The sequence below is a fragment of the Rhinolophus sinicus genome, linkage group LG10, assembly GCF_036562045.2.
Source record: "Rhinolophus sinicus isolate RSC01 linkage group LG10, ASM3656204v1, whole genome shotgun sequence".
NCBI lineage: Eukaryota > Metazoa > Chordata > Mammalia > Chiroptera > Rhinolophidae > Rhinolophus > Rhinolophus sinicus.
The window spans coordinates 85,929,087-85,955,956 of NC_133759.1; the positions used below are offsets into that span (position 1 = coordinate 85,929,087).

A 26,870-nucleotide genomic window follows, 5' to 3' on the forward strand; every position below is an offset into this window, starting at 1 on the left:
CTAGAAGTATATATTCTTCCTCATAGTAAAAATGTTAATGTAGCACAAAACATGTTTACTTAAAAACCCAAATATCTTTAGTTCCTCTGTAAAAGAAAGCCCAAAGTGGATAAATCCATGTTCAGTAATGAATGTTTCACTATTTTATTCGGAAATGATCTATATGAATATCCATCATTTAACTTATCCCAGTATGTCTTTAAGATTTCAGGTGACCAAAAAAATTTTGGAAAGTATTTTAAGTAGACATACCATAAAGCATAATTAGTGTTGAAAAGTTCATTTATAAACTTTTACTTACATCTACTTAATTATCTTAACAATTGTTTAGATTACTCATGAAAATTTCACGAGACATTAAACAGCTCACCATCATTTTATCTTTCTTGCTGACAAATTCTGTAACAGAGATAACATGAGCTTATTTGACTTGTAACAAACCTAGGTAGAATAAAAGTATTATATTTAATGCTAATTACTCTAAAGACAGACCAGAAAGCTTTAACTAGCTTTTATTTACCAAAGATTATCCCAGATCACATGAACTTGAAAAATATTTGGGTCAGTTTCCATACTTCTAAGAGTATACTTAATTTATGTAAATGTTGTTTGTCTTTAAGCCAATTAAATAGAGGTCTTTACAAATTAATTTGAGCAATACCATCTGGAGGTACAAAAATATCACACAACTACAACATACATACATAGCCATACATAAACATACAGACAGATGCAGAGATCCTACAGCTTTAGTTTTAAATTTTTAGCCAAGAGACAGGTAAAATAATGCAAAACTCATTAGTTTATAAAAAAACAGCTTGATCCAAATTGTTTTTCTGGTGTATAGAATAAGTTAAGGTGGCTAAAATTTTTAGTAATGTTTGTAGAAAAGACTTTTAAAATTTCCCATTGACCAATTTTCCAAATAGCTTATTTTTTCTGATCAGAATTAGCTCCCTGAAGTTTGCATTTCAAGGGATGGCTCTTGGTTTCTAGAGAAGACCAGGTAGAACATTTAAATTTCAAAGTCAGAGAGAAAGGATGTAATTTTCTCCAACAAGGGCTCCCTCTGCACGCCCCTCACCCAACACCTAAATTCAGATCTACAGTATGTGCAAGCCTTTTGAGGTGAACAGAGGAGGTTTGGGAATTGGCAGAAATAATAGGTGAGCTTTGATTTGTTTCTAGAGACAAATTTCTGTTCTTACAAGACTGGATTTGTAAGACAAGTATAATTGTTTCTAACTCCTCAAATAAATGGCTTGCAGCCTGAATGACATCAAGAAGATGATTCAGCCATCCAACTACGTTATCTTTAATTCACTTCTTTATATCAGGGAGAAGGTCTTTAAGTAAGATGGAAATCAAAAGATTCCAATGTTCTAGATTTACAGCTGTGCTTCTTTAGAATGTTTTAGTGAATCCTTCCATAATGGCTTCAGAATGGTTTTTTTTCCCCCTCTGGGTACAATTTCATTTTAGCTTAAGGGAGAAGTTTACTTACAAAAAACAAAAACAAAAAGTTCCTATTACGCTTAGAATATCAGCTTCCAATTTGACCAACTTCTAACCACAGAACTACTTTTTTTTAAAAATCCTTTTGAATATCTTGTCAGGTTTCAGTCAGGACAAACAGTAAATATTCCTGGCAGTATCAAACAACCCCACAGACACAAGAGGTGTCCCCAAAGAGGGTGCAAAAGATACTACCTGTGTAAGATTCCCAAGCCACTCCCAAAGATAACCAAAAAAATAAAGACTTAGTAAATTCCTCTGAGAGCTAGCAATAGTTGGTAGGACTCTAGGCACAAACGGAGTGCAACCCACATTTCTGTCCAGCCATAAATTGTGGGCCCCCAACCAGACAGTTGCCAAGCCAAGTTCTCAGGACACCAAACAGGACAAACAAGAAGGCAATAGCTGTTCATGGGAGAGAGAGGATCCATGACTGATGTTTTTTTCCTTCGAATCTGAATTTGGAAAGGAAGGGATAAAGTGACATTTCACCTTCCTCTCTCAATCAGGTACCACTAACAGAGATCTGCGAGAGCTGACTATGGCAAGAATTCTTAACCCTTTCTGGCTTCTGCTAGTTTTCCCAGGATACTGCCTATAGGCTCTGAGTGAATGGGGTGTCCCAGCAGGTCTCATCCTAGTCACCAGAAACTGAGACCTCACACTGGACCCAGTCCAGTTTAAGTTGGAATCAGTCCAACCCTAAACCCAGTCCGGTTCCTAAGTCGGATCCAGTCATACTCTGGCAGTTTCTGCAAAGAAATGCTCAAGTAAAATCTGAAAGCTCATAACACAAAAGCTATGGCGTAGGATCCGGGATCTGAGAGGGATTGATCCACAACCTCCAGAAGCAGCGAGAAAACAGTGAGCTCAAGGGGCTCAACAGGCATCTCTACCTGGTTGCCCGTTGCTCCTGGGGGCTGCTGAGGGTCTTCTTTACTTCCCTCTTCTGACACCACAACTGTTAAAAGATAGAGTGAGGCATAATAAAAAATTTAAGAGTTTATTTGAGCAAAAATTGATATGTAGCCAAACCAGAAGTGGTTGGGAGCACTCCCAAGGAGATTGCTTTAAATGGAAAAAATATTTATATAGATAAGTATGTTCTCCATAACATTATTCATAACAGAAAAAAATTAAAAGTAACTTAAATGTCCAACAGCAGGAATTCCATAATGTGAAAGATTACACAGTCCTTTTTAAAAGATTTACAAAGAGTTTGAAATAATATGGAAAAACACGTATGATACAAATGAATGGGAAAAGGTATAACATAATTTTTTGTCCCATGATATAGAATTCACTATGTAAAATAGTATAGGAGAAAAAGACTCAAAGTAAATACATTAAAATGTTAACAATGGTTTTAAAAAGGTGATTAGTGGTGATTGTTATTTTTTCAGACATCTGTGTATTTTTCTAAATTTCCCATAATGAGCTGGTACTGATTTTAATATTACAAAAAAAGACTTTTTTAAAAAAAAGTTAACTGTGCCTAACATTTTAAAATACAGATGAATTTATACAATTGGCTGGAGAAAATTAAATCTTTAACCTGCCATTTTTCCTCTTGTTGAATTCAAATAATAAGAAATCATATTTTCTTGTAAAAGAATGTATTTTCATGCTAGCTAAACACAAAAAGAAGTGACTTTAACTTAAGGTAGAATCATTTACTCAGGATAGTACCCAGTCACAGAAAATTTTGAAGGATTATTGAAAGTAGAGATGACTTACATAAAAAAAGCAATCAATGTATAATCTCATTATGGGACTCCTTACTTTTTAAAGGCTCTGATGGACACTCAACCAGGTGGTTAGACTTACTGTCCCTAATTGTTGGACAAACTGACATTCGGTGTCTCCCAATGCGATGCTTCATTTACAGATGGGCTGTCCAAACCAGTACATTCTTTTTATTTTTTTAATTGTGGATGGGGAACAGGACTTTATTGGGGAACAGTGTGTACTTCCAGGCCTTTTTTCCAAGTCAAGTTGTTGTCCTTTCAATCTTAGTTGTGGAGGGTGCTGTTCAGCTTCAAGTTGTTGTCCTTTCAGTCTTAGCTGTGAAGGGCGCAGCTCAGCTCCAGGTCCAGTTGCTGTTGCTAGTTGCAGGGGGGCGCAGCCCACCATCCCTTGTGGGAGTCGAACCGGCAACCTTGTGGTTGAGGGGATGCACTCCAACCAACTGAGCCATGCGGGAGTTCAACGGCAGCTCAGTTCAAGGTGCCATGTTCAATCTTAGTTGCAGGGGACAGAGACCACCATCCCTTGTGGAATTCGAGGAGTTGAACTGGCAACCTTGTGGTTGAGAGCCCACTGGCCCATGTGGGAATCGAACCGGCAGCCTTCGGAGTTAGGAGTATGGAGCTCTAACAGCCTGAGCCACCGGGCCGGCCCAAACCAGTACATTCTTGATGGTGAAGGAGCTATTTATAGCTATACTGGGACAGGAGGCAAACAAGAATAAATAATCACCCCATTTATGAGATATTCTGGCCAAAAAATGTTCAACATTTATCTAATCAAGACTTTAGATCTAACTTTTGGTTTACAAGAAGCACATGAGCTAGAAGAATGAGCTAAATGACCCCAAGAGGAGACAATCAGATGGACGAGGCTATTATTTGGGACATCCTACAAGACGATCGGTCTCACCAGAAAGTCAAAATAGTGGAAAAAAAATACTAGGGTGAGAGGAACATTCTAGTTTTAAAGAGATATAACCAAATGTAATATATAAACCTTGATTGGTTCCTGGAGAAACTTGACTCTCGAGTTAGTAGCAGATGGGACTAGAGAATTATTGTTAATTTTCTTAAGCAGGATAATGCTTTGTGATTATGTGGGAGGCTGTCCTATTTGTAGGAGATACAAGCTGAAATATTTAAGGTGAAGTGTCATGATATCTTTAATTTATTATGCAAGTGTTTATCCCCCTGGACTATATGCATATTTAAATATTATATGCATATATGAAGTAAAAAATGGAAAAAATATTAACAATTCTTGATGGTTATTTATTGTACTATTCTTCCAAATTTGTATGTTTGAAATGTTTATAATAAATATTGGGGGCAAATAATGGTCTTATAAAAATATTCACAGATATCTAGGCTTGCTTCTATGCATTTTAATTTAGACCCCCGTGTATTCTAAATCTTTTTAGGAGTAGAATTTTTATCTAATCCTGTCTGATGTCATTTACTGGGCTTTATTTTTGTGTGTACTTTGGGGTATGGGAGATTATATTAGATATGTGCCTTGATGAAAGAAATGTGCAATTATTGCAAATTGAGTATGAACATTATCCTTTCGTGATCTTTCCACACCTATCATTTCTAATCAGAGTAGGGCTTATAAATTAAACATATCCTTTTAATCTGCTCATACATTACTGTGTAGAGTGTGTGTGTGTGTGTGTGTGTGTGTGTGTGTGTGTGTGTATTCACACCCCAGTCTGGCATTTTCTTTTGAAATATTGTTATGGCAGAAGATTTTTAGTTATTGATCATTTGTAGAGAACTGTGAGAGTTTACAGGACTTTATAGAAAACACGAAAAACAAAATCAAATTTACCATCTCCCCTACCTGCTCTATCACCAACCAAAATAGAAATTTCCAAGGCAATTCTTTAAGAGACTATCATACCCCACGTCACCATTTTTATTTTTCAAGGTTGCCTATGTTCCCTCAGGAATGGGTTTTTCATTATGTATCTAGTCGACAGGGGACATAGAATGATGGCTTGTCCCACTTGTCTCCTCTCACGTGGCAGGACAATCTGATGAGAAGTCCAGCCCATCTAAAGTGTGGGATCAAGAGGTTCTGATTAGAAGGTAAGACATTTTCTCCCATGACATCATTTCCCAAACTATGACCCACAGAGCTAACAGCTGTTTCTGGACAAAAAAAATTATTCTAATAAATAAATTAGGGAAATGCTCGGTGAAGCCAAATGAAACTGATTTCTTTGCTGTAAGGACTTCTCGGACTGTTAAATATGCTAATGCACCTTGACAATCTCCACTGGCAGATACATCATTTCCAAAATGTAGTGCCCACAAAACTCTTTTTATTGTTGGAATTCTATTTCATAGGACCAATGATATGAGAAAAACAGTCTTAGATACGCTGTTTTAAGATGCTTTCCTGACTAAAAATTCTCCCCACCTCCCACTCTCACCCTCTTCATAGTAAAAAATAGCTACTGCTTATTGAGCATTTGCTGTGTATAAGAGAGGTAGTTCACAGATAGGAAAACTGGAAACTGATGCTCAGAGAAGTTTGAATTATCTGCCCAGGGTCCCACAGCCATGAAATGTAAGTCGTTATCCTCACCCAGGTCTGACCTCAAAGTTCATGCTTCTCACCATTAATTATTCTCTCATATTATCAAACTGACCACTTGGGGAAAAAACAGTCAATTTCTTAACAGTGGGACAGGAAATGATTTTAACCAGTCGAGTCATAATCTAAAACCTGTAACAGATTTCTGAATATATAATCAGTGAGGCCTCTCTGTGGCAGAGATGTAACTTAGCTACCTGTGCCATCGGTTCTCCATACTCAGCGTCAGAGGAGACCCCACAGTTGGCTTTGAAATTTAACCACCTGCATTATCTGTAAATCACCGGAATGGAGAGATAAGCCACCTTCCTTGTACTCTGAAATGCCTTTTCCTCATTGCCTCTGAGTAGAACTGGCACAAGTCTTTGTATCACAAGCCAAAACTCCCACGTCAGAATGCAAAGGGAAGGTTCCCAGAGGACCCAACAGAGGGTAAGTGTAGTGGAAAAACGTCAACCGTGCCAAATACCACAGGCCAAAATCTGGGACTTCATTAAAAAATAATAACCACTTGGGATTATTCTACCATTGCAAAGATCCTGTCCCAGTGGTCCCTGGTTTGCTGGCTAGAGAGTGAGGAACTAATTTCTCTAACTCCTCTCTCACTTCTGACTTACTCTGCATGCCTATCAGACAGAAAGTAGGAAGAGATCTCAGAGGCTGCAAAATGGTCTGCGTTTTCTTGACTGCAGCACTCTCCAATAGAAATATAAATTAATCCACATATGTATTTTTAAAATTCCCAGTAGCAACATGAAAAAAAGCAAAAAGAAACAAGTGAAATTCATTTTAATAACATTTCATCCAATCTATCCGAAACTTTATCATTTCCACGTCATGCAACACAAGGATGGTGTTCATGATATTCTATGTATTTTTTTGTGTACGCAATCTTCAAACACCTAAGTGTATTTTCCACTCAGAACATCTCAATGAGTTCCGTAAACTTTCTCTTAGAGATAGCTGATCTATATTCAGATTTCATGAATTTATAGTTGACAAAGTAGATTCACACATCCAAGTTGTTCCAATCATACTTAAAAGTTTTCCAATAACTGAACTGAGCAAGTTTTAAAATGTATGTGTAAATTAAATTAAGGCACTAGTTCCTTAGTCGCACTAGCCACATGTCAAGGCTCAGTCGCCACATAAGACGTGTGGCTTCCGTGTTAGCACAGCAAGTGCAAACGTTCCTAATGGGGCCAGTGGTGCCCCCTAGGGGCCATTATGGAAATGTGTGGAAACATTTATTTTTCAGTACTGGACACACAATGAATGAACATCTTAGACATGTAGTGGGTGGGGAGGCCGGGGATGCAGACATTCTGCAATAGGAAGGGCAGTCCTGAACAATGAAAGAAATGCTTCACACATCAGACTCTCACATAGACAAAACATCTGTTTACAATTATCTCAGCCTAAAATCTGTTTGTTTGGCTTTTTGCTTATGGGAGTGAGGAGCTTGGCTTTAATATACAATACGTTTGGTGGGGGGCGTGGACTGGAAATGCACATAAGTGAAAGGAAATCTGTACTTTGTTTTATTCAGAGTTCTACCAAGGAAGTCTACCATTTTGGAAAATTCTTCACAGATGAAATGCTGCTGCTCTGTCAGACAGCACCTGTAGCTGTAGCATTCACAAGGGTCCTAGACATAGGCAGAGCATCTGACTACTTCATGATATCTTCTAGAGAAATCACACCCAAGCATTTGCTATCAAAATACGTGGTCTTTTATTATCAATTGATTTCCTTTTATTTCTCTTTATATTAGAGCAAGGGCACTGTCTGGCTTTTGAAGTTATTTTTGTAGGCGAATTATTTAATCTACTAATTTAATTCCGGAATAAGAAACAGGTGTTATGAAGTAAATGTTACTGAAAGCATGCATTGTGTCCGATGGCTTGAAAGCCACTACTCTAGAAAGAAGCACAGCTAGTTCAAGCTGATAAAGTCTGCCACCTGCAGGGAGGAGAGCGAACTGAGGCTGCAGCCCAGACCTCACTAGGAACGGATGCTGCTGAATCACTCCAGAGGACAGCAAAGAGCGGCTTCAATGAAACGTATACTTTGTACCTCATAAGTACAAAGCACTGTACCAGAAGACAGCGCTACAGCAGTGACCCAAACAATTATGGCTCTGCTCGCCAGGAGCTCACAGTCCGGCGTCAGAAAGTCTGTGGGTCTGGAGAGGTGGACAACAATAATCAAGGGGTCAGAGACACATCCCATCCATTTAAAACCTCTCTGCTAGCAACTCGTCCAGGTCAGCTGATCTAGGGGAATGTAACAAGAGTGCTAAATTTTCTGTACATACATTGAATTTTTTTCAAAATTTATACCAACTTAGAAAATCTATTGAATTTTAAATCTATAAAAATTTAACACAAGTAATACATGAGTACAGCCTTCTGTAGTATAAATTTTAGAAATTAGATAAATATAAAAAATAAAACAAAAGCCTTCCTTCACCCTTCCTAAAAAATAACTAACACTATATGTCCCAAATATGACCTTCCCAACATTTTATGGATTTATATACATATGTAGCAGATACAAATAGTTTTGTTTTTTAACATAAATAGAGTTATATACATATATGCATATGTATATATACATATATACAGATATATATTTACATATTATAACTCCATTTATGTTTAACTATATTAATAGCTTTATAACTTGATATTTTATTGAAAAATACATCGTGGAACTCTTTCCATGTCAATACATACAGATCCCCCTCATTGATTTTAAGATTCCATATTAACTCATTGTAAAGAATTAATTCATTCTTCAACAAACATTTGTTACGCACCTACTGTATGCTTGAAAGTACTCTAGGTGCTGGGGATATAATAGTAAACAACAGCAAAAGTGTAAAAAAAAGGAGGCAAAAATCCTTGCTTTCATGGACTTTATGTATCAATGGAGGAAAACGGACAATACACTTAATAAATAAGTTAATAATATATAGTGTATGAAAAAGTGATATGTTATGGACAAAAATAGAACAGAGTAAAGAGAATTGGGAGCACTAAACTCAGAGTGGGGTGAATTGCAATTAAAAACAAGGTGGATAGAGCAGGCCTCTCTGAGAAGCAGGCTTGAGCTGGTGAGGGAGGGAGCTATGAGGACATTTGGGGAAGAGTTTTCCAGGCAGCAGGAACAGCCAATGCAAAGGCCCTGAGGTAGGTTCAAGAAACAGCAAGGATGCTACTGTAGCTGGAAAGGGCAAGAGTAGAAGCAGGAAGACCAGGTCAAAAGTGATTATAAAAATCTATGAAAGAGGTAATAGTGGTTCACCATCAGGGTGGTACTGTGCAGACAGTGAGAATTGGTCAGATAGCACTTTGAAGGTAGAGTCAGCGGGTTTTAGTGATAGGGAAGAGATAGCAGGTTTTACTGATAGCAGGTTTTACATGTGGGGAGTGATAGGGAAAAAAGGAGTCAAAGGTGATTCCAAGGTTTTCTCCTAAGCACCTGGAAGTACTGTGCTGCATTAACTGGGATGTCCCATAATTGATGTAACCTATTCTTTATAAACTAATGTTTAGGTTATTTCTGGATTTTCCCCATTATAAATGATCCTGCGAAGATTCTCCTCTTACATGTTACCTTTGTGCACATCCAGTTGGGTCTCCCACTGAACAGTTTCACACGTCTCTCTCCTTTGGAATGAGCTGATGTAATCTAGCCCACCAGGGAGGACAGATGTGCGCTTGGGACAAGCAAAGGAATCGTTGCGTGAAGCCAACTTAAGCATGAAGAAGAGGTAGCCCTTTATCTTTTATGTTTTCTCTTCCTTTATTAACCCATTCCCCAATAAATAATACACTTTGTAAAATCAAATAGCAGCTCACGTGTGTGAGCACTGAAGTTCCAGGCCTCCTGTTAAGTGATTTACAAGCACGATTTCCCTTTTACCCTCAAGACAACACTATGAAGTAAGTGTTTCAATTATGTCCCCTGTGTAGATAAGAAGTAAAAAAAAAAAACACCTTGAAGGGGCTGAATGCACCCCCAAGGTCACACAGGTAGAAGCGGTGGAACTTGAATTTTAACCTGAACAATCTGACCCTGGAGCCCAAATCCTCAACTAGCTGCACTATGTAGCATTTGAATGTAAATAAACTCCTACATTATCCCGGTATTTCTTTTTCCTTGGGACAAAATACTTTCAATTCCATTTACAATAAAGATTATGCCTAGTGCCCTAAAATGCAGTGCAATGTAATGCAAAGGGCACAGGTTTGGAATTGGCTCCTTCTGGCTGTGTGATCTTGGGTAAATTGCTTAACCTCTCTGAACCTCAGAGAAGTGGGCCAGGACCCCAAGAAAATAAAACATAACATGGCTAATGTTCTACATGGACTTGTGAGTACAAAAACCTCTTAAAGATTTTATGTCCAAGTGTCCCGTCTGTGGCTGAAAACTAGCAGTGAAGGAGAAATTTAGATTTATTCTCTTCACTCCCTGAAGTCCCCCCTGTTGTAAATCAGTTTCCTCTGAAACTCAGCATCCTCCCTATCTCCTTTCTGCATGACCTACTCCTTATCACATGTCAGAGCTGCCAATGAAGTCACCAAGAGATTTCAGGGCTGTAGAAAGAGGATTTGCCTCAGAGTCAAAAGATGAGTGCTCTAATCCCAACTCAATCCACAGAATTACTGTGTGACCGAACATGCCCTTAGCTCTCTCTGGGCCTCTGTTTCCTCACCTTTAAAATCATCAGCTGACTAGATAAACTCTCAAATCTCTCTCAGAATGAACATCCTACAACTCTATCGCTAGTAGTAATGGGAAGGAAGAGAATGATGGATACAGTGAACACGAAGAATCGGGCCTCCTACCTATATTTATTGATTTGTCAGAGGCCACAATTGATTGTCTTTCTCTTGAGTGGACATGCAATTGTTGTTCATCCAGTGAAAGCCATTTTTTCCTGAGGAAACAAAATGTTCTGGGAAATTTCACAAAAATTGCTCTTAAATTGTCAAAAGAGACACAAATTCCTATCAAGCGGGGCATCTCATGAAGCCAGAGGTCCCAAATGTTGTCTGTAAGTATTTCTCCCCTATGAAAATTTTACAACACTTCAGAGACGTGTCCTGGGCTGTTTGGTTTAAACAAGCAGTTGTGTCAGTAAAGGCTGAGGAGCATGTGTGTGTGACTGGAGCTGAGTTAGATCGAACTCCAAATCCAGCGAGCTGATTTGTGTGTGAACAGAGGGGCACTAAGTGTTGAAAACAAGCTCTGGGAGGATTACCTCACTCCCCCTGCCCCTTCCCACCCAAAGCCCCTCCACTCCACCTCATGCCAAGTCAGACTGCAGGAAACACACATGTACACACACACATACACACTCTACCTCCACCCTACTCCTGAAAACCATAACTGCTGAGGAATCACAGGGTGATAAAAAGGCATCCTAAGGAGGGGCCAGGTGGATGTTGACCCTGGAAATGGTCTTCTCTGAGCTCTAATTGCAGTATCCACAATTTCCCAAACTGGTTCTCTGAGGACCTCTTCCCTGCTCCATTTGGTCCTTGCAGGAGGCATAAGATCCCACAACCCTGGCCACAGTGATTGGTTCAGGGTTGGTCAGATGATTCAAAGAGAATAAATCAGATGCTTGCCCGATGTTTCTGTTACCTATTCCAGAAGACCAAGCTGCCCTGAAACATAATGGCTTTAAATGACAACCATTTTATTCTCCCTCATGGTTCGATAGCTGGGGTTTCAGTCATCTGGAGGCTGGACTGGGCTGAAACAGCCGGGATGCTCACTCACTTCCAGTATGTTTACTCACACTGGCTGTTGGTGCTGGGCTGGCCAGAGCATCTCGCTCCTTCTCCCCATGGTTTCTCCACGTGGCTTGGGCTTCGTAGGACATGTCAGCTGGGTTCCAAGAGGGAGCATTCCAAGCAGGCAAGTCCCAATTTTCAAGCCTCTGTTTACATCATATTTGCTAAACACCCATCAGCCAACCAAGTCACACCTCCCAGCTCAGAGTCACCGGGGTCAGGCACTACACAACAGCATGAACACCAAAATGCATGGTTCTTTGGGGGCCACCAATACATTTCCTTTGGTGCTTAAGCTGGTTTGAGTTGCTGTCACTTGTTGCCAAAACACTCATGACTAATATAGAGTCAAAAGATCTGAATTCATGCCTGACCACTGCAGTGTACACCTGAACCTTTATAATAATGAATGTCAACTATAATTATATATATATATATATATATATATATATATATATATATATATATATACAGGAAGTGGAGTACAGCATATGGAATAGAGACAGTGGAAATGTAATGTCTGTGTGCGATGTCAGAGGGATAATAGATTGGGGGAGGGGCATTCTCACTTTATGAGGGGTATAAATGTCTAACTATTACATTGTTTTGTACACCTGAAACTAACAAAAAAAAATTTTTTTTTAATCTGAATTCAATTCTTGTCATTACCACTGGGCAGCCCAAAAGTTACCTGACCTATCTAAGACTCAGTTTCTTCATCCTTAAAAGAGAGGTAATAGCCAATTCAGAATACCATAATGAAAAGTGAGACGAAAGACCCAAAAACATTTTATAAATCCAAATGAACATATGGTGATGATAAAGGTGGAGAAACTGAAACTTTAAATCAATTTAGTTTGTTATGCATTCATTTCACGGTTACTAGATATCTGCTATGTGTACAATACTATAACTGGCTGGCTGTATAGGAGAAGGAAATGACCAAGCCCTAAAAAAATTTAGAGTCCAATCAGGAAAATGGATATGTACATATATAACATTAACCCAAAGCCCTCCCCCCAAAAAAAAATGCTGCCTCAAGAGGGGACTAAATAAAGCACCATAGAAAGAAATGGAGGAATATATCATTCTGAGCTGCAATGACACCTGAGAAAATATGATACTTAACCTGGGTCATATAGAATGTGTTGGCTTTTATATACATAGAGGTGGCAAAAGGCATTAAGCAAAGTGATTAACTAAACAAAGGTTGGGGAGCACACAGTAGGTGCTTAATAAGTTTCATACATGTATAGGTACAGATGATAAATGAACAAATAGTATTCCCAGCACATAGTTCAGTGTTTCTGCAGTGAAGGGAATATGGGAGGGCATGGTGAGAGACGAAACTGGAGTAGATTGGGGTTACATTATGATGAACCTTGAACACCAACCCCATGATTTGGGCATTTATTTATATGGAGAGTCATTGAAGATCTTGGAGCATAATAGTGACAATATTAGAACTATGTTTCACAAAAATCAGTGGTGGCAATGCAGGATGAACCTGACAATGATACTTCTACTTCCCTTTACAGAAGTGTCCTCCGTCTCTCTCAGTCTATGGAGTGTCAATGGGCCTGATATCCCTACTCTCTCACTCTACTCCAATGGTGGTCAGATGATTCAACTTGGCCAATGGGAGCATTTCATCCCCCTGGATCACAGTGATTGGTTCAGGCAGAGGCACTTGATTCAAGCTGGGCCAATGAGATTGTCTCCTAAGACTTTGGGTGGAAGCATTGGAAAAGACATACTTCCCCACCCCCCCACCCCCCACCCCGTACTGGTATTGCTAATGTGGTATTATGTAAACCTAAAGTTTTTGGTAACCAAGAAAGCCTGCCTGAGAATGCAACTAACAGGGAAGAAAATAAGAGATACTAGACAAAGGGAGTCAGTGACTAATGGCTTCATTTGAGTCCCTGGATAGACCTCCCTGAATGTAATACACCTCTGAATTTCCAATCATATGGGATATGATCCAACTACATTCCCATTTGAAATGGTTTTCAGTCTTTTTGTAGTGAAATGATTCCTGACTTAATATAGTCAGACACTATGTTAATCTCTTAGTCACTCATTCATTTAATAAATATGTTTAAGTGCCTACTGTGTGCCAGCTACTTACTGTTCTAGCCACTGGAAATAGAGTGAAAAAATATTCCTGCCCTCATAGGACTTACATTCTAGAGTGGACGGGGGTAAAATGGATGAGATTAGAGTGATAACATGGAAAGGGGCAGGATCCTTGTGGGCTTCATAGGCCATTTTAAGGATTTAACTTTCATTCTGAGAGACAGGAAGCCATTGGTGAGATTTGAGAAAAGGTGGGGCATGCACCAATGCAGATTTAAAAGGCTCACTCTGGCTGCCACTTTGAATATGAAGAAGAAGGGCACAAGTGAAAGGAAAAGGCCAGTTAGGAGGCCATGGAAATCAGGAAAGAGAGGATGGTGGCCTGGTCCATGGTGGCAGCCATGAAGGTAGTGAGACCTGGTTAGCGTCTGATTCTATTTTGAAGGTAAAGGCCAATAGGTGTTGCTGATGAATCAGACATGGGGTCACATAAGGGAAAGAAAAGTGTTGAGGAAAACTACAACATTTCTACTTGTGCACCTCAAAGGATCAAGTTGTTATTAAAAGAAGTGGGAAAGACCAAGAGACGAGCAAATTTGGGGGTGAAGGTAAGATGTTTGTTTTTATCACCTTAAATTTGTGTTGCCTGTTGGACTCCTAAGTGGAGACATGGAATAAGCAATTAAATATCAGAGTCGCAAGTCCGAAGAAAACATCTGGACTGAAGTTATAAATAGGCACCAAGCTCAGAGAAAGCTGCAGCCTCCTCGATTATAAGGTCCAGGATGCTCTTGCTGCTTTGTTTTCCTTCTGTTCCGCCCTCCTTCTCCCATTTGTGACCGTAATTGTCTTCCAAGGCAGTGAGCGCAGATGTGCTTTCCTCCAGTCTCAGAGGCTGGTTCCATATTCTAACCATCCTATCCAAGACTTTCTTTAAAAAAGTTTTTAAGTTTCTTTCAAAAAGAAATCCAAGAGGATAGAAATGACCATGATCAAAAAGCAAAAACAAACCCACTAGGAACCAAGTTTCCTACCTGGGAAGTCTCAAGGAACCCTGGAAATTCCTGGGACGTACACAAGGAGGAGCAAGAAGGCACAGAGAGAAATACCTGGGCGACAGGTGGTGGAATAAGCATCAATTCAGAACCCCGGTGGGTTTCATCAGCTGATGAATACTAACGTGTTCTGATGGTTTTTTCACCTAAAATAGGAACAATGAATACGGAGGGATGGCTTAAATGTTAACAGAAGCGATATTAAGGAAGAAAACGGAACCTATTGTTTTGCAAACAACTGGATCTACTGAAGCAAATTCAGTGTGCATTTCTGAGGGGTTCCTTTCAAAATACGCTTCATTATACCATGCAAAAACTCCCAGGAGTCACACCACAGGGAAAAGACCTAGGGATTGGGAATCAGAAGATCTGGCTGTCAGCGCCAGCTCTCTGGCACTCATTGATTTCTGAATGTCACATTTTAAAATGTCCATGCTAAGATTACGTACGGTTGTTGTGAAGTGGAAGAAAGACAGTGTGCACGGCAATGACAGAACTAGGAGTACTGAGAGCTACCATGTGCAGGCGCTGGGCTGAGGCTTCTCCATCTGAAGGGTGTGGGGGTAAGGTGGAGGGCTTTGGAAGAAGAGAACTTGGATTCAAACCCCAACTCTGGGTGACTTTGAGCAAGTTACTCACCCTCTCTGAACTGTTTGCTCATCTGCAAAAGGGGGATTATCATGCTTCTTACCTTAAGGTTATCAAGAAGATTAAATGAGGTGTTATGTGTGAAACTTAGCCTAGTGCCCAGTATATATAAGCACTTGATAATTATCAGCATTTATTGCTACTATGTGTACTTCACATAAGGAAGCTATGAAGTCTGTAGTCCTTTTTACTGTTGAAGTATAGCTGTCACACTAGAGTGACTGAATAACTTGCTCAAGGTCACATTGCTAGCAAATAGTAAACATCACTGATAAGTAATAAAGAACATGGAAATGTTAACTATTTGTATTTTAGTATTTGGAGGGGTTGGGGATCTTTTGGCGTTTTCTTTCATGTTGAGCTCACTTCAGATGCAGGGCTCGCTTCCCTGTTCTGTTCCTCAGCTGACGTCTCTGGGAAGTCCACTTTTCACTCCCATGTCACATTTTCAGAGAAGCCTTTCCTGACCCTCAACCTGAAACAGTCCCCATGACCCCATCAGAGCAACTGCCTATAACATCGCCCTGTTTTATTTTCATTACAGGAATGATTGTTTAACTTGCTCATTTGGTTGTCTGTCTCTTTGTACCAGAATGTGAACTCCTTGAGGGCGAGGCCTTTGATTGGCTTCTTCACCACCTGATCCCCATTGCCTGGAATAGTGTATAGCACATAGTAGAAGCTCAATAAAGATGCTCAGTAAATGACTCGTAACAATTCTCTCCATCTATCTGAGCCTTCTGACCGCAACCTCATTTTACTTCCCTATAAATCCTTTTCAATTAGTCTTCTGTCTCAGGTCCACCTGCAAAGGACCAAGGAGTTAGGATACATATTCCTGCTCCCTTTACTGCCCCCCATCAATTCCTCTCTCCTGCACATTTCCAAGGCTAACAGGACAATGCGATCAGGTGTGATCTCTCCTGGAGGCGAGTGTTCCGATTATGAGAATTAACGAGACTCCCATTGCGCTCACTCATTCTCAGTGTCACACGGTGGCTGAACCAATATTGGAACTCAGTGTACATCAAAGTTCATTTCGTTCTTACGCTATTGTACCTGCAAGTGGAGTTTGTCAAGGTTGTTTTAATAACAGGGTTCCAGAGGGAACACGCCAACTGAATTCATTACTAAGTTAATGGAAACCACACAAGAGCTATCCAAGAAACTTTATCTTCTCAAACTTGGGGGCTGATCCTAAACTGACAGCCATTGAAACGCATTGGAAGATAAAATTTTCTTGGCCAGCACCCCCAGACCACAGCTTGACCTTTGTAAATTTAAATCACCCTCTCCATTAACCAAGCAAAGAGGATCTTGTTGCCCAGAGATTTTCTTATTCTTTCCTTTCCATAATTTCCCCACTGTCCAAAAAAATAATAGAAGTATTAATAATGACATAATAATATACCAACTCTATACTCTCCACTGTTGCAACACCTGGGATACAGTAGTAGCAAGTAATTATACTTCCCATCTACAATCTAATGGAGCAGATGACATAAAACAGATATAAATAAATTCATTATAAATTGTGATAAGTGCTATGAAGGAAACTCATACAAGGCTGAGGCCAAGGGACCTACTTGAGATAAAGCAGATAAGATATAAGCTAAAAAAAAAGATTTAAGCTAAGATTGAAAGGATAAGAAGGTCAGCTCTGTGAAATGTGTGTGTGTGTGTGTGTGTGTGTGTGTACACACATGTGCGTGCACACGTCCATCAATAGCCACTGTTGGTGGATGAGGAAACCAACGCTCTGGGAGGTTCAATTTCCTGCCCATGGTCCTTCACTTATTACAAGGCAGGGTTTTGCAACCCATTTAGTCTAACTCCATGGTTCTATGCTGTTTCTTGCTTAAATCAGAAAAGAAAAAAATACATTGCCCTAAATTTTCTCATTTTGTCTCAGAAAAATGAAACTTTATATGGATTTACACTGGTCCAGCCACAGAGTCTTATTTGGGAACAACTGACTCAAAACAAAACAAAAAATAGTAGATTCGCAAAATTACAATCACTTACGCAACCAACAAACATTTACTGGCACCCTCTATGCTGCAGGCACTATGCTTCTCTCTCAAGGTACATACATTTCCTGCCCTCGTAGAGCCTATAGCCTGTGTGGACATCACAGGAGTTCTGGTTTTAGAAGCAGGCTACGGATGAAGGAAAAACCAAAGGACTAACTGCAGAACAGGCCTGTTCAGAGATTTATTACTAACGTGATGGAGGTAGTGCTGAAAGGCAACTTGACATTGACGTATTGGCTGTAAATTGAGCATAACAATTGGGAGTGCCATGCAGGAGATCATATCTGAGATGTGGTAGGCGGCCACTCCTCTTCTTGGGAAAAAGCCTCCAATAGGAGGTGGGGCTTGAGCATAATTTAATCAGAGGGACTGAGTTTTGGGTCAACATCAGCTGTATCTACATCTAAACAAGCATCTGTCTGTATAACCTGTCTTTAGCATAGTATCTCTTCCCTATTCTTTCCTGGTCGGTTTACTTGGGGGATTCAAAGGTTTGGGAATCCCTTGGTACGTAGGAGATCTTAGACCAAAAGATAAAAATCTTGATCCTAGTTAAGAAGATGAAAAAATAACCAATATTTAAAAATAATAACAAATAAGCACAGCTAATCAGGATGCAGAGCTCCTCAGCTACGTCCTTCCCAGCAGCAGAGATAAAGGGCAAAGGACCACAGCCATAGAGGGATGCTGAAGTCACAGGGTTACACTTACCCTCAGGCCATCTGTGAGCGACGGCTTGAGGCAAAGCCAGGCCCTGACCAATTGGTGCCTTTTGCTTCCCCATCCTAAGGCTGTGGTCTGAGAAGCAGCAGTTACTTTTAAATAGTGGCTTGGAGGCTTCTTGCATTAGGATCTCCAGAAGTGCTCGGTAAAAAGAAAAACCTAGGTCCCTCTCCCAGGCCTCCTGAGTCGGAATTTCCAGAATCTGTATTTTAGATAAGTTTTCTAAGGGAGCCTGAACAACCTGCAACCTTGAGACCTGCTGTCCTAAGGGCTCCCCACCTATCTCTGGATGTCCATGATGAGAGCAAAATCTGAGAAAGGACCAATGACAGGAAGGAGGTCTTGCAGGAGGTGACAGATGGACGCAAATGGCCATTTCCCACAGCCATTCCTGTGCTCTCCAGTTAGAGAACGGTCAGTTTTGGTCATTTTAAATGATCTGTGGATGTTCTGTAAACCCCTCTAGTTATTGTTACTTCTTGGATGAACTTTCCCGAGGATACTGTCTACTTTGATTCCCTAGGGCCCTTTGGGCTAAGAACTTAAAAAGTCAAACATTATTCTCAACGCTCTCCAATTTTCACGTAGAAGTTTCCAGAACAACCTCAAGCAGCGAGTCCGCCTGGTTAAGAAGATAGGCTCTAGAATCTAGACACTAGGGGGCTGTATGTCCTTGGCCATCTCCTTGTGCCTCAGTTTCCTCATCTGTACAGTGGGTTTACCACCAGGATCCACCGCACTGAGGTGTTGTGAGTACCAAATGAGATAATTGGTCCAAAGCTCTCAGCACGTGCCTGGAACGGAGTTCATGCATGATCAATGCTAGTTCAAAGGGGCAACCAGTCAAAAATACTGGCCCCCACCCACATGCGGAAGTGCCTGCAGCACACCTGGCTGTCACAAGAGTCACCATGGAGGAGTGGGGGAAAAAAGGAAGCCGAGCTTATTCATGGAGAAGCAGGTGATGTCCCACGGAGAATTCAAAGAGCTGCCAATGGCTGTGTGGGAAGCAGGGAGGAGGAGGAAAAGGGGTGACGCTGCTCTGAGCCCCTGCTTGTGCTGAGGTGGGAATCATTTGTGACAGGACAGGAAAAGAAAAGAAGGGAAGTGACAAACTCACTGTGCACGTGTCTATCATCCTGGATGAGCAACACAGATGATAAAAATCCTCAGGGCCAGGCTGCGTCATTAGATGAAGAATTAAAAAGCATACTATTCAGGGAAAATGATGGTCTGTGAAACAGAGCTTTTAGAGCAAAGAGAATCAAGCTGACATCTCATGAGGCTGGGGAAGTATGTTTCATTCGTGATCAGTTAGAGGCCTTGGGGTCTTTTGTTTTCTTGGGGTTTTTTTGTCCCATTTTCAAGCCCAGGTCCCGGGTTGAACCCTGGGCAGTGCAAGAAAAAGCCCGTGAAGGGAGGTGTTAGGGAGGGGGAGGGTTTCTTGTCACGGAAATACACAAGATCTGTATTTTGAAGGGTTTTATTTGAACGGCTTAGAAAATACTTCAGAGGCAGGCCTTTACAATCGCATCATAAATTCCACCTTCTTCTTTTCAAAGGAGACAGTACAGGGCTAGAGAAGGGCATGGATGTCGCTATCAGGGCTGGATTCAAACAAGGTTCAAATTAAGGTGACTGATTGTGTTATCTTGGGGAAATCACTGACACCCTCTGAGCCTCAATTTCCTCACTGTAAAATGGGGTCAAGACTATAAGCAATTTTGTAGAGCTGTTGCGAGAAATAAAATAAAGCCCGCACGGGGGAGAGGGACAGAGAGCGAGCCCTCAGAGAAGGGGTACTATCCTCCTCCACATGGTTATTGCCACTATTCCTAAGAGGTGATGGGAGCAACAATGGGAACCAACATAAAACCAAGAAGATCCCGGACATAGAATCATAGCAGCATTCAGAAAATACACACCTCATCTGTCTCAACCCGAACAACAACGGGAGCCATCGCTAGATTGATTTTGTAAGTTCCCTGGCCTTTATCTCCAGGGCTAGAAGTGTCCAGAGGCCTCATCTTTATACACATAGAATGGAACCGTTGTGTCAAGACAGACAAATTTTGCACAATTTGCCCATTGCCCACACCCCACCCCACCACCACCAGCAACCCCCAAGTCTCCTTTCTTCTCCAGCGCACAAATGGATCCCCAAGGCACAAATGGCTTGAAAAGGAAAATAATTCTTATTGTTCTCTTGCAGGTTTTCCTGTTTTCTAGACCTGTGAATTTGTGTTTCCATGTTCCAGTCTCTCCAGAGCTGGGGATTACTTTAAGGACATTTTAGGAAGAAAAGAGGTGTGAGAATGAGAGTACGTGTGCAGTATTTATAGCCATGGACCACGGTCAAAAAAAAAAAAATACCCACCCCCTCTGAATCCTTCCGTAAACCCTGACAGAATCCCCGCTATGTGGCAGGCCCTGTGCTGAGGGCTGGACAACAAAGAAAAGAGAACACGGTCCTTGACCTAAAAGTTCACGGTTGGTAAGGTAGACAGAGGTAAACAACCACAGCAGTGGAGAGAGGATAGGCTTATGTCCCATGGACCAGCCTCAGGAGTAGGTAGTGAACTCCCAGGGCCATCCCCAAATACCTCCCCGCCCCTCACCGCTCTCCATGCCTGAACTCCCTCGTTGGTCTTCATTTTGGAATAAGGGATGGTCCCTCGGTAAAATGCTAGTAGCCCTAAGAGACATCATCATGAGCCATACCAAAACCATTGTCCTTAATTCCCTTAACAGAACTTGACAGTTTATAAAACATTTTTGTGTTTGTTAACCGGTGGTAGGGCAGGCCGTTTTGTCCCTGCTTTACAGATGAGGAAGTTACATAATTAGCCTGTGGCCTCAAAGCTCGAAGGTAATAGAGCGGGATTTGAACCCAGGTCTTTGGACTCCAAGTCTAGTGCTCAGCAAAGCCAGCCAGGCTCATCACTACTTCCCAACGCCTAAGGCAAAGTTACTCTTTGCTCTCAAAAGTAGATACCTTGAGGATCTGTTGGAGAAAATAGACTTGGCATAGAATGAACACCCCACTCTGCCTTCTTCAAAGGGTTCCATGGAAGGAGGGCTGAGAGGCCTCATGTCCTTCACTGCTCGAAGCACAGACTGCCCAGTCCCGTGGGCACAAGGAAAGGCCAGCGTGTCAGGGAAAAGCTAGTAAAACACCCAAATCCTAGGTGCTCACCATGTGCCCAGCACTCTTCAGGTACATCACCCAAATGTCTTACCTGCTCCCACCTGTGTAACTGCAGTCCCTCCCACCCCCATTACTTAGGGATTTCCCCTCATGCAGACTGAGAACCTTAGGAACAAGTCCTCTCATTGTTCTTCCTTAATATTTACCACCCACACACAAGTCCCTGTGGGAATTTCCCTGTCATCTCCATGGATGCTGTGGCCCCTGTAAATACACTACTTCCCTGACCAGGATGCTGCCTCTTGGGACCTCATACCCTTCAGAAGTGAGGCAGACTCAGGTTCCCTTGGATTCTCACTACACCCCTGGTGCCATGTGTAAGCCCTTTCCCCTACTCGGCATTTACTTTGTCACCTCTGAGCCACTGAGTGTCCCACATTTCCTGAAGAGAACGGATCTTTCAGCTTATAGCTCTAATCTCCACCTCACAGGGGCTGAGAATTAGTCCTTGGGATCAAGCAGGCTCAGACTCCTCATAGACCTTCACTGTCCCTGTGTCCCCGTTTCTTTCCCCAGGCCCCGTGCAAAAGGCTCCTCCCTTCTCCTTCAGTCCAAAGCCATATAAACAAATTACTGCCCTCAGTTTAGATAAGAGGACGAGAGTTTAGAAGGTCACTCGCTGAGGTCACACTCTCTAAGCTAGGAAGAAGTGAAGAGATGGGCCCCATCTATCTGACCCCCAAACCCAAACTCTTCCCCCTAATGCAACACTGAGGCCCATTTATAGTTTGTTTGAAGGGTTTGCGGATCCAGGCAGCATGTCTTGTGACTCAGTTGCTCTGAGAAACAATGACAAAGGAGAGTTTAAGTATTGGGTGGGTGGGAGGGAAGAGGAGAAGCTGTTAATTTCAGACTGCTCATTAAGTGACAGAGGTGTCACCATGCCCCTTATCTTTGCCATCCACCTTCTATAATAAAAGAGTCAGGGCCTATGATTTCCTCAGTGAGAAGATCCGTCCTTCACGTACGTCAAAACCCTGGATATGATGGGGCTTTTTACGAGTCACCAAAGGAGACTCTGGCCTGTGGAACTCTCCAATCATTTTCCCCAATTTCCCCCCAAAACATGCCCTCGACACCAGTGTGGTGTGATAGGAAAATGTTCCAGAAACTTGTTTTTGACTCCAGGCATGCCTCGAGGGGACCAGGCTGATAAAACTGTATTGGGACCTGGTCAGTCGGGGCCCCTCATTCCTGTGTCTGGATCACACAGATGTGCTCAGCAGCAATCACTGCGGATTCTAACTCCCTAGAACACTGAATTCCTCCTCCCACTGCTTTACATTAGTTCTACATACGTTGAAAAGTAAGCACTTATTTGGTGTAGCCAAAATCAGGACCCTACAATTAGAATTATAGCCAGGTGGTGGTAACTACACTATTACCCCTACCCCGAAACACAGAAGGCACTAGTAGCTCACATCCACCTGGTGTTTACTGTGTGCCAGGCACTGCTCTCCAAGTGTGGCCGGGGACCACCACATCCTCATGGCCTGGGAAATGGTGAGAAATGCAAATTCCCAGGCCCCACCCCAGATTTAACTGAATCAGAACCGCTGAGGACGAGTGCAGCAATCTGTTTTAACAAGCTGTCTGGGTGATGCGAATGCATTCTAAAGTTTGAGAACTCTGCCTCACTTCATTGAAATCTCACAATGACTGTGGGAGGTACAAGGACTATTGGGCAACACTGTTCCCATTTTATAGAGAAGGAACCTAAGTCTCAAAAATACTGAGTCACCTGTCCAAAGTGTGTAGTAACAGCAGGATTGGAATGCAGGTCATTCTGCTATCCCAAATTCCTACTTCCCTAAATATATGTTTCCTTACTGGTGAAAAAGAAGCACGACAGGGAATCATGGAAACCAGTTAAAGGTAGCTTCAGTCCAGGTGTGGGAAAGAAATTACCATCTATTGAACATCAATTATGTGCTGGTCACTATACATAAATATCTCATCTAATTCTCACCAAAGCCGATACCAGGTAGACGTTCTAAAATCAGATCAGGTAGGGTAAGCCACTTTTCCAGGCTCTCACTGCCAAGAACATTGCAGAGTAGAACCTGAATTCTGCTTAGTCTGTCTCTAAATTCTTCACAGCATATACACGTGTCCTCATGGCAAAAAGACCAGAAAACCAGAGATGAGTGCATATGCAGCAGTAAGTGAGATCACCCTGCTCCAGGGGAGAAAAAGCACCTCGACAGCAATTGTGGGGCTTTCACAGCACAACCAGTCACCCCAGTCTGCTCTTCCCTCCCCACCCTTCTTCCTTCTCAAAAACCACAGACTTTTCCCATTCCCCTTGTGAGACAGGGGAAGTCAAGTTGTTACCAAATTGAACATGTTTAGTCTCTTCCTATTAATTGAATATTCACCTACCTTTTCGGGGAAGCAAAGCTCTTAGTGGGTAATGATGCCAAGAACGGGATGGATTGCCAGTTGGAACCCTAGCAATATTCACTGAGGATTACCATAATATGGATGCCTTCAACCAACGCCTCACACAGAACACATACACACCCTCGAAACTGGTTTGGAATTTACCAGCAACCTTCCAAGTCAATGGCTTAATTAACTTGCTGGCTGTGTATAACTTGTCATGAAAATGTCTCTAAAATCAAGCAGCACGGAAAAGTGTAACACTTAGATCTGTTTTAATATTAACCACAGTTTCTCAGCCATCATTTTGTAGAGATTTCTTTTTTTTTAACAAGTCGCTATATCTTTTCACGTAAAAATACAGTATTTTTTCCCCTTTGCTTCATAGAATCAAGGAGACATAAAAACTCTGGAGGAAATAAAACTCTGGACATAAATAAGTAAAACAGCCCCCAAATCTCCCTAGTTTAAAAGCTGCCGCTGGCTCTCAGGTGCTTTGAGGATGGAGCGCAGGTGTCCCAGGTTGCTTTGTAATGCACCTGTGATCAGGTGGCTGCCGACACTCCAGCCCCAAAGCCTGATACCCCCTGCTACACTCAATCAGTACTCAGGCTATGCAGAGTACAGGCAGTTACCCAAAAGTCCTAGGTCCTCTCCTGCTTTCCTGCTTTTGCACCTGTGGTCTCTCAGCTTGGAATCCGCCCCTCTGCTTATCCCTCAAAACTCAGCCCAGACGCCACCTCTTCAGGGAAGGATTCCCTGACTTCCAGTGGAGAAACACACATGCTGACCCTCATCACACTGCTTTTCACACTGTTTTGTGATAGTCTATCTATTTTGCTGTCACCTTCAAAGCCAGGAGGTCCATCCAAGTATCTCAGTGTCGTCAGGGCCCGACGCTGGGCCAGGCACACAGTAAGCACTCGAAACATCTTTGTTGAATAAATGAGTGAATGAATGAGTGACGATCACTTACATATTCAGTTTCCCACAAGCTCCGGGTACACCACGGAAATGAGATATATGATTGTTCTCTCTTAACACTTTTAAAACGCTGCTTCCAACCCCAGGGACTCATAGGGTCCAACATGGCCAGACATATCTCAAGTCTGCAGAAACATTATCTACAGGAGCCAGCGGTGTCCACCAAACTCAAGATCCCTAACAAAACCAAAGCTAGGCCAAAATCCTGAAACTGGTTCCAGCCTAAATGGTCTGGAAACTCACTTTGGTTCAGACCTAGCATAAGGCCAGTGTAAGCATGTTTTGTATATGAGCATTTTTTTATTACAAAATTAGTAGGTAGAAAAGAAAGCCCCATTGCTCTAAAGCTCAGCTGACAGGTCAGAGGGCATGGAGCTGTGAGTTCAAGAGTCACCTGGAACCCAAAGACAGGGGTGGGCCCCAGCACCCAGCACCCTGCGTGCCCTGACCCTCTACACCGACCACAGGAACCCCAAAGCGTCGGAACCTACCCTGGCTGGTGTCGCTGCTGGACCTGGAGCAGCTGGGGGCCGTTGTCCGCCTGGACCAGAGCCACACGTGCTCCTGCATCCCTTGGAAGCACCGCCTGTGGTGGTCTTCACAGCATGACTTGAGCATCTTCCAGGCCCCGGCCTAGGCCAGAGGTGCCTGAAAGAAGACGCCCGACGTGCTGACGTGGAATAGGAATTTCCGGTCCTCCCTGAACCGGAAGTAAGTGTTGTGGGAAGCCCAAGGATGGAGCAAGGATCCCCACAACCGATCTGCAAGAGATCTATGAGTTTGTGATTTCAGGAGTTGGGACTTTCCTGCTCCAGATACCTCTCCAGACACCAATTTCAGATGCAGTACCTCTGCTACCCAGGAAAACGCTCTGGAGTTTTGAGTGACATGGGGCCCCTGAACGCCCCACGTCAGCTATTGCTGAGTCACAACTTTGACATCTCTGCTCCCTGTCCAAATTCAGAACCCCTGAAAACCCAGTGAAGCCTCTGTTGGTCCCCGGGGAAGGTGACTGCCAGCAATGAGGTGCGAGGGGTAGGGCTGGGGTGATGGGTCCCCTTACACTCTCAGTCTCTCCGCTTTCACATTGCTGCTGCTGCTGCTCAGATTGAGAGTTTGAGGTGACCGCCTACTACTGGGGCCACCAAGTCTTCCCGCAGATTGTCTACTGCCTGAGGGGCCAGTGGCAAATGGGGTCAGAATGGGACAGGGCAATACCCATGGCATGACAGGGACAGGCCAAAGGGGTGGACTGAGCTGCCTGGAGCGGAGGTGGGGGATGCCAGCCAGCTCTGTGGAGGGTGGGACAGTGGCGCTGGGCCCAGATGTTGGGGCACTGTCACATGTACTGGCCCATGGGTGAGGGGCTCCTCCCTGACAGTGGTCCCAGGCTGGATGGTGAGGTCCCCAAGGACAAGAAAGGAGGCATATTCCACCTGGGACCCTTCATGACAGATCTGATTGTCTTCATCCAAGGAAGCAGATAGTTGCCATGCTATACCCTCTGGTTCTATGTGGGGGAGTTGTGGCCCCAGGACCAGCCATGGATCAAGTGGCTCATGGTGGCCAAAGTTGTTCCCATGTGCCTCAGGGCCCTGCTAGACATGGCCCGTTTGGTGGGGTGTGTTGGGGGGCTCCTCATTGGAGAACAGCGTGGACCTGCACATTTCCAACAGCCACCCACTCTCCTTCAACTTAGACCAGTAAAAGGCCTACCTCCAGGACCTGGTCCAGAGTATGAATTTCTATGTCACTGGGGAGGCCCTTGCCCTCACTCCTCATGGGTTAGGTCCCTCGCCTCTCACCTCACCTCAACCAATAAACTAGTTCTTGCCACAGTCAAAAACAAACATTAAACATAAACCAACGTACAGTATAGACAGTGGGAGGTCATACTCTGATATTGGCTATAATGTGATTCTCCAGAGATAGCCATTGCTAAGAGTATTGTAGAGATTGATATGCAGTGAACCTGCAAGAAAAATCCAGTTCACAGATGATCACATACGATATATATTTTAAAAATATTTCTGTTAGTTGCCACGAAATAAAAACCAGGGTTCACATAACTGAGATATTTTCA

General features: G+C 42.5%; 1 pseudogene; it reads left to right on the top strand.

Moving 5' to 3' along the window:
* The first annotated feature begins 15,296 nt into the window (after positions 1-15,296).
* Positions 15,297-26,614, top strand: LOC109451088 (interferon regulatory factor 3; annotated as a pseudogene).
* The last annotated feature ends 256 nt before the right edge of the window (positions 26,615-26,870 follow it).